Raw genomic sequence first — 8,925 nt, forward strand, 5'->3', positions numbered from 1 at the left:
CGATGGTCCGCTTCTTCCTTAGGGGTGGAGCTAGCGCAGCCTCCAGACCATCTTCAGTTGCATGCTTCGATGATCTGGAGGATGACCCAGCCTTGTCAGATGGCTGGGCCTTGAGCACGAAGTCCTCCGCTGCTTCAGAATTGGAGCTGTTGAAGGACTCAATTTCTTCTTCTTCCTTCTCCTCAGCTTCACACATCACACTCGCTACCATATGGACACGAGGAGCGACTTCAATATCTTCTGCATCAGGAGGAGGAGGAGTGAAGCAGTACAAGTGAACGTCTTCCTGCACATTTAGACAAGTTAGTACATCAAAATTTGCCAAAATAAGTACTTGGGGGCTGAGGCCACGGTGTTGGCGCTAGAAATTGGTCAACCGAATCCCAGCGTCCGACACATGACCTGGGAGAATCTGCTTAACTCCTGTTCGGGTGATTGCCCTGGTGCGGTTCGCGCGGCGTGCCAGCCAATCTGACCTGTTGATTGGCAAGGAAGAATACGTGTCAGGTTCAGAGATCACGATCGGCTAAGTTTCCGATCTCGAGAGAGCTTGTCAGCGAATCGGCCGATTTGCTTTAACAAAGGAATCGGCTATAAAGCAGCCGATCACTGTAGCCTTGTAGACAGAAAACTACTAGAGTAATCGATACAAAGCTATGACAACAACACTAGGAATAGATCTAATCGGCAGTAGATGAATTTAATAGCAGATCGTAAAGAGAGCCGAAACTACCGATTCCTAGTTGGATAACTGATGATAAAACTAGAAAAACAGGTAAAACCTATGATTCTAGCAAATATCGATAACTGGTGAATAAATCTAAACGAAACCACAGCGATACGCCCGAAGTTAAAGCTTAGATATTACTCGATAAGCGGAACTTACAGAATCGGCCGGAGATCAAGCTGATGCAGCCCTGCCAACCCGCACGAACTCGTGAAAAAGGAGAAAGGTGTTGGCGAAGTCACCTGCTTGAAAGTAAGTACGAGGAAAAAGTAGTATGTTGTATTGATTTGTTGATAATTACAGATTTACAAAGGTAGCTATTTATAGCCCCGTACAGATAATTCCTTAACCGACTAGAATTCTATCCCTAATTCAAACCGAAAACAAATATCTACAAGCACGATTCATGCTAGGTTGGTTACTCCACGCTTCGTGGGCTGATTTCCACCTCATCCTTCTATTCTTTTCCAAGCCCATACAGGCCCAATTAACCCATCCTCCTAATCGGCCGATTCCTCATCGGCAAAAGGCTACCGATTGGGACTCTGGTATATTCGACCCAAAGCGAGACAGAAGTCACCGGCCGATCTCACACTGTAGCACCTTTTGGCCGATTCCCAACTGTGCTTCTCCGATTCCCTCTCTTCTTGGCGCCGATTCTACTAGTGACAAAATCTGGCGTCAACACATGCCCCCCAGTTTCGGAGTAAAACATAGTATTTTACTTCGAAATTCTTTATAACCTCCCCTCCGAAACGGCCGCAGTGAAAATATCCTTCCGTTTCGCGGTCTTCCAGCTGATCATTGCAATTTTTTCGAAACGGGCGCCCACGACAGCCACTACTTTCGAAAAACTCGAAGCGCCGGCGCGGTGAAAATCTCATTTTTACCCCTCTTCAAGCATCCTTTAAATAGCGCTTCACCCGCACCTCATCTTCAAGCTTACATCTCTTTTCCCAGCGCGCGCGCCTTCTTCTTCCTTCAGCATCTTTCCCTTGCTGCTGAAGCTTCCTAGCTCCACCTCCTGTTGCTTTTTCCTCTTTTCCTCCAATGGCGGCTCCTTCCGGCAGTTCTCCCGCGCGCGATGTCTCAGAAGTAGTGCCTTCGGCGATGGTGACGACAGCCGTTGCTCCTTCCACCGAAGAAGAAGCTTCATCGGAGATCCCAATGGCGATCCCCATCGTGGCCCCATCATCCGCATCTGCACCGGCGACTACGCCGATCACTCAGAACTTCATCCTAGAGGTAAATACCGAATCCTTCTTCTATCGGCAATATATTTACCATAGATCTGTTTCTTACTTTTCTACACTCCCCTTTCCTTTTTTAGGCAGTTAGGCATCGAATTACCATTCACCTTACAGGAAATCCCGGCCTTGTTTGTCTCGGACCTATGGGAAACCCAGATCCAATAGATCTTATAAATTTGGAAACCCACAGGATACCCTTCAAACTGTCTGATATGGACTTAAATCAGTGGCTGGGTACTTTTAGGTCTTGGCCGAATGAAACCCCAGGTTGGAGGGAGTGGTACCAACGGGTGGCCGCATCAAAGAGCGTCTCATGGGAAGAGCTCAAAATCGGCCAGTGCATCAACCTATCCTTATCCCAGATGGAGAAAAATGAACCGTTAGTGATGGCGGCTTCTTATTTTTGGTCTGACGCACTTAATGCCTTCTTATTTGGGCACGGTCCTATGACCCCAACACCGGCCGATGTGGTCCTGTTGACCGGCCTTGACATATCTTCCCCGGACACACCCTACCACCTCCTAGCCGTAACATCACATCGGCTGGACACAAGGGGAATCGGCGGGTGGAAGGGTTTTATCAGATGCAATAAGAGGACCGGGACTGTTGAAAATAGGGAACACACGGCTTTCTTGATGATGTGGTTAGAAAAACACTTCTTTTGCGGAAGAGCCGCCGGCCCAACAACCAATACCCAGGCCTTAGCTGAAGCACTGTCCAGAGGAAACCATGTCCTCCTCGGGAAACATCTGCTAGGGGCCGTGTACCATATGCTCCATCAAATCGGCATAAGACTATCCAAGGGAGAGCCGATCGGCAATCAAGGCGGGCCCTGGTGGTTCATCAATTTGTGGCTGAACCTTTACATGAGCAAGATCACTCAGCAGCAGGTGGACCGCATGATGTTCCCCAACATCGAATCGGCAGAAGACCCTACCGAACATCGCCGATGCATGTCCTTTGGTGAAGCGGCATCAGCTTTCCCAGGTTGCACGTATTCTGCTACAAAAGTAGCCGAGTACTTTCGATGTTTCTACAACGGCTTCAACGAAGATGCAACCATTTGGTTTCCCTATCAACGGGATGACCCGATCTTTGAACTCCCAACCTGCTTTGATTCAACCACTGGCCGATTTGATGAAGGGCTCTATGATGAGTTAATCAAGCCAGGAATCCTGCCAGCCAACTTCTTCTCGGGGAAGGATGCCCCTACGTATGAGTTCTACATCCCCTCCACCGCAGCACGTCAGTTCGGCATGGGTCAGCTGCCGATTCAAGTGTATTTTGCTGGCCGAATCAAGTTTAGAGATGAGCTCACATCTGGTCTGGACTACAATCGGTTACGAGACCGGATTCCGGACTCCAGTACCATTAACCTGAACAACTGGCTAGTAGCCCCCTTTGCTGTCCAGCCGTTCAAACTCTGGTGGGCCGATTGGATACAATTTCTCTTCTGCAATTCGGCACCGGCATACTACAACCTCCTGGATCCAGCCAACATCGACCCGAACGCCGAGGTATTTTCCTTAGCCGATTTTTATCCCTCTTAACATGATTGAATACTAATGGTTCTACTTATTTTTCAGGCCGAGAATCGCACGCCCCCAACACACAGCCGGAGTGGTCGGCTAATAGAGCATCATCATCCATACACCACTTATCCTCTCATCGGCTATGATGCTCCGTCCGTAGACGTGATTGCCGGCCGATCGAAACAAGTCCAGAAGAGGATCACCAAGAAGACCAGTCGCCGAGTTCGAGCTCGTATAGATTCGGCGGATCCTCCTGTGCTCGTATCGGCAGAGACTCCGGCCGCACCATCCTCTCAGGCCGTCCAAGATACCGATACCCAAGCCGTCGCACAAGCTGGGGCAGCCGCCGCGTCATTGTTATTAGAGGCTGTTCAGGTAAACCTAAGTATTATTCTTCCCGTTCGTTGCTCTGATATTAACCCTTTTTATCTTTAGACTGCACAGAGCACTCCTATGGGAATACAACAATCGGCAGCAATCCAATCGGCCATCGGCGCGCCCCTGTTTCCATCCATTGAGGTATAGCACTATTTTACCGATCTTTCTTGGTATTTGCATAATGTACTTATTCAATCTTCTGACACAGGCCGTCGGCACACCCAGCGCTCCTCAACCACCGGCCTTGTCTCAGGGAGCTGGTCCAAGCACCGCGCCGATCGTTGTGGAGTCTTCTTCTTCTGATGGACCCATGGTGCAAGCCCCTGAGCAAGGCGTGACGGCTACCCAACTGCAACATGAAGAAATTCGTTTTAAAGTGGTAAGTTATACTTCGGCTTTGCTCAGCCGATTTGCTTTCACTCCCAGCCGATTTATTTTTCCTTTATTATTTCCAGGAACAAGCCACCCCCGACAACAGCCTTTTCTCTTTTGAGGTTGCTCTCTCCGACGATGAAGAAGTCGCTTCCCGCCAAGTTGCCTTGAGTTCCATTCCTGATGACGTCCGAGCCAAACTTGCTAGTATCCGATCCCTCCTTCAAGGGGACATCGGCCGATTAGTGGAAGATGCTTCGCCGATTCGGCAGCTCTTCAGTGACGTCAGCGGACGAGTACCAGAAGAGGCGGAGGAGGCCCTGGCGCCGGCGGCCTTCATCAAGTCTATGCGGATCCCGGTCTTCAGAGCCCTTCGTCACATGGTCGATCGCGCCAAGCTGGCCAAGACTCGTGAAGAGGAGGACGCGTTCAAGCGTCAAGCTCAAGAGGCGCATTGGCGTATTCATTTTCTGGAAGACTCCCGCCCGGGGATCATCGGTGAGATAGACCGCCTCAAGCGTCGGAGGGCGGAACTTGCCAAGGAGATGGAGCAAGTGACCAAAGCAATCAGTGCCGAAGAGAAAAGGCTCCAAGAACTCCCGTCTGTCATTGCCAATTTGAAGCGGGAGAGGCAGCACCTAGCCCACGAGGCCCTGAAACTCCACCGCAGCGCATCAGAAGTCCCCGGATCGGCGGACGACGACCAACGGGTTCTGGACTCCGCCGATCAGATCCGGCGTCGGGCAATCACGGCCATCGATACCCTTCTGGGTAATCTGTAAAACACTGACCGTTTTGTACGAACATTTACTATCTACTTTGACCGTCCTTTGCGACGCCCTTTCTATTTATTGCCTTTCTTATTTCCGATGGGACGTAGCCTTACCAAATTTCCACGCATCTTTTTCCTATAAATACCGGCGTAGGCACTTCCTCCCGATAGTACCAGTTCGGCTTTCGGTTTTACTCTTTTATTCTTCTCGTCGGCGCGACTTTCCATCATGTCTTCGTCGACTTCTTCCTCCTCTATCAACCAGGTGAAGACTTGGCTTTGACTCCCCCTTCTCTTTTTAGATTTCAGGAAGAAGATGCCCCTTCTTAACCTTTCTTTGTTTCAGCCCCAACGTCTTAGCCCTGAGCTCATACGCGCCATTGAGATCATACACTCTGAAGACCCATTGTCGTCAGAGGACATGGAGCTGGTCAGGGCTCATCGTGATGAACTTCGAGACCACGTCACCGCGGAGGCTCGTGTGGTCCTGGAGTTTGTGGAGAGTAATGGTGGCCGGCGCTCTCCTACCGATAGGAGCCATCCGCTTCCTCCGCGAGTCGTCCTTGAAGACGCAGCGGCAGGAACTTCGCGCCCGCCCATGGATTGGAGCCATCCTCTCCCTAGTCAAGTTGAAGCGGAGGCTTCAATGAAGGAAATAGAAGAAGCATACCTCCGTATCATGAACGAGTTGGATCGGACTGGGAAGGCGCACAAGAAGAAGAATAATTAGTTTTTTGTATTTTTTGTTCTAAGGGCGACTAGTGTTTTGTTGGCCGTGTAACCCATCGCCCGTACCGAATGAATACATCGGCCGATTTGGACGATTACGTGTTCGAACCGATTTGTATCGGCTCTGTGTGATTGCATCACAGTTAATCTCTTATGCTCCGACCCATATACTAGGATAATATCTTTTTAAATACCTTCCGTTCAAAGCTCTAGTAAATTCTTCCCCCTCTATTGTTTCCAAGATGTAAGCATTCCCTGGAGCACATCTGCCGATTTTATACGGCCCTTCCCATGTAGGGGACCATTTTCCGAATTTAGGATCTTTCGACCCAATCGGCAATACTAACTTCCATACCAAATCCCCAGGGAAGAATTGTTTGACTTTGACCTTCTTATCGTACCACCTGGCTACTCTCTTTTTATTTTCTTCAATGCTTATCAGAGCCCTCAATCGTTGGCCAGCCAAATCGTCAAGTTCCCTTTTCATAAGTGATGAGTAGTCATCGGCCGTTAACTGGTCCTGGAGCGAAATACGCCTCGATCCCGCCCGTGATTCCCATGGCAGTACTGCATCGTGACCGTACACCAACTGGTAGGGAGATAACTTGGTAGCCCCATGACAAGCCATCCTGTACGCCCATAAGGCCTCAGTCAAACATAGATGCCACTTCTTTGGCTGTTCCTCGATCTTTCTTTTGATCAACTTGATTATCCCTTTGTTGGAGGATTCTGCCTGACCATTGGCTTGAGCGTAATACGGAGAAGAATTTAACAATTTGATTCCCATATCGGTCGTAAATTCCTCAAATTCCCCCAATGTGAACATTGTTCCTTGATCGGTTGTTATAGTCTGAGGGATACCGAATCGGTAGACGATGTGGTCCCTTACGAAGTCGGCCATGATAGCCGATGTCACGGCTCTCAACGGGATTGCCTCTACCCATTTGGTAAAGTAATCAGTAGCCACCAGAATAAATTTGTGCCCTTTGCTTGATGGTGGGTAAATTTGGCCGATAAGGTCTATTCCCCATCCCCTGAACGGCCATGGCTTAATGATGGGATTCATGGCCGATGCGGGTGCACGCTGGACATTTCCAAACTTTTGACAATCCTGACAACCCTTATAATATTTGAAACAATCTTCGAGGATCGTTGGCCAGTAGTACCCATTATTCCTGATCATCCATTTCATCTTATGGGCCGATTGGTGTGCCCCGCATACCCCTTCATGGATTTCTCCCATTAGAGTCTTGGCCTCCTCTGTCCCAAGGCATTTGAGAAGAATTCCATCGATCGTTCGGTAGAATAGGTCATCTTCGAGCAGTACGTATTTGGTGGCATGAAAACGTACTCGTCGCTCCACCTTTTTAGATGGATCCTTCAGGTAGTCGGCAATTTCTTTGCGCCAGTCATCGGCCGTGAGTTCTAGAGCCATAGAGCCTAGAATTGGCCGATACCCAGATGCATGCTGGGCGAGTTTGTTGGCGTCTTCGTTGCGGTCTCTTGGGATGTGCTCGATTACTGCCGATCTGAATTCTTTTAAGAGCTGTAAGCAATCTTCGTAATAAATTCTTAATACATCATCTTTGCACTCAGACCTTCCGGTCAGTTGATCCACAATAAGCATGGAGTCTCCGAAAATCTCAACAGAATCGGCCTTGACTTCCCTTAATAGTTGTAGGCCCTTTAACACAGCTCGGTACTCCGCTTGATTGTTAGTAGCGGCGGTTTCTATCGGCAGAGAAAAATCATAGCTTGCCCCCCGAGGCGATATGAGAACGATGCCGATTCCTGATCCAACTCCACATGATGATCCATCGAAATATAACGTCCAGGGTGCCGGCTCTACGAGGGCAATCTCCGGTCCGCAGTGTTGTGCGACGAAATCGGCCATAACCTGGCCTTTGACGGCTTTTGCCGATTCATACCGCAGGTCAAACTCTGACAAAGCCAAGATCCATTTGCCGATTCGGCCTTTCAATATCGGCAATGATAGCATGTATTTTACTACGTCGTCTTTGCATACGACCACACACTCTGCCGACAGTAGATAGTGCCTGAGTTTGGTGCATGAGAAGTAAAGACATAGGCACAAACGCTCCACCGGAGTATATCTTGTTTCAGCATCCAGAAGTCTTCTACTGACATAATAAATTACTCGTTCCTTACCTTCGAACTCCTGGACCAGAGCCGACCCAATGGCTTTTTCATCGGCTGATAAGTACAGTTTAAACGGCTTACCAGTTTGAGGAGGAACCAATACTGGTGGCGAGACCAAGTATTGCTTGATATCTTCCAGTGCCTTGCGCTGCTCTTCCCCCCATATGAATTCCTGGTCAGGCTTTAACTTTAATAGTGGCGTGAACGCCTGAATCCGCCCAGATAGATTAGATATGAATCTTCTGATGAAATTCACTTTGCCGATTAAAGATTGTAGTTCGGTTTTGTTCTGTGGGGCCACGACTTTGGTGATGGCCGCTATGGTCTTCCGATTGATTTCAATCCCTTGTTCGTGCACCATGAACCCTAAGAACTGTCCGGCGGAAACGCCGAAAGCGCATTTATTGGGGTTCATCTTGAGCCCGTGTTTCTTGGTGCATTCTAGCACTTTTCGTAAATCGGCCAGATGTTCTTCATGTCCTTTGGACTTGACTACGACGTCATCGATGTAGATCTCCACCAGAATGCCAATGAGCTTGTGAAATATGTAATTCATGGCTCTCTGATACGTAGCGCCAGCGTTCTTCAAGCCAAAAGTCATTACTACCCACTCGAACAAACCAAGGTGGCCTGGACATCTGAAGGCCGTTTTGGGTATGTCCTCTTCGGCCATAAGTATCTGATTGTACCCAGCGTTTCCATCCATGAAGCTAATAATCTTGTGCCCTGCGGCAGCGTCGATCAGTACATCGGCCGTCGGCATGGGGTAGCCGTCCATCGGTGTGGCCTGATTAAGATTCCTGAAATCAACGCAAACACGTAGCTTTCCATTCTTCTTGTACACTGGTACAATGTTGGAAATCCACTCGGCATAACGACATTGCCGAATAAATTTCGCTTCGATTAGCCAAGTTATTTCAGCTTTTATGTCTGGTAGAATTTTAGGATTGCAGCGCCGTGCGGGTTGTTGGTACGGCCGATACCCTGGTTTTATGGGTAGCCGAT

The sequence above is a fragment of the Setaria italica genome, chromosome VIII, assembly GCF_000263155.2.
Source record: "Setaria italica strain Yugu1 chromosome VIII, Setaria_italica_v2.0, whole genome shotgun sequence".
NCBI lineage: Eukaryota > Viridiplantae > Streptophyta > Magnoliopsida > Poales > Poaceae > Setaria > Setaria italica.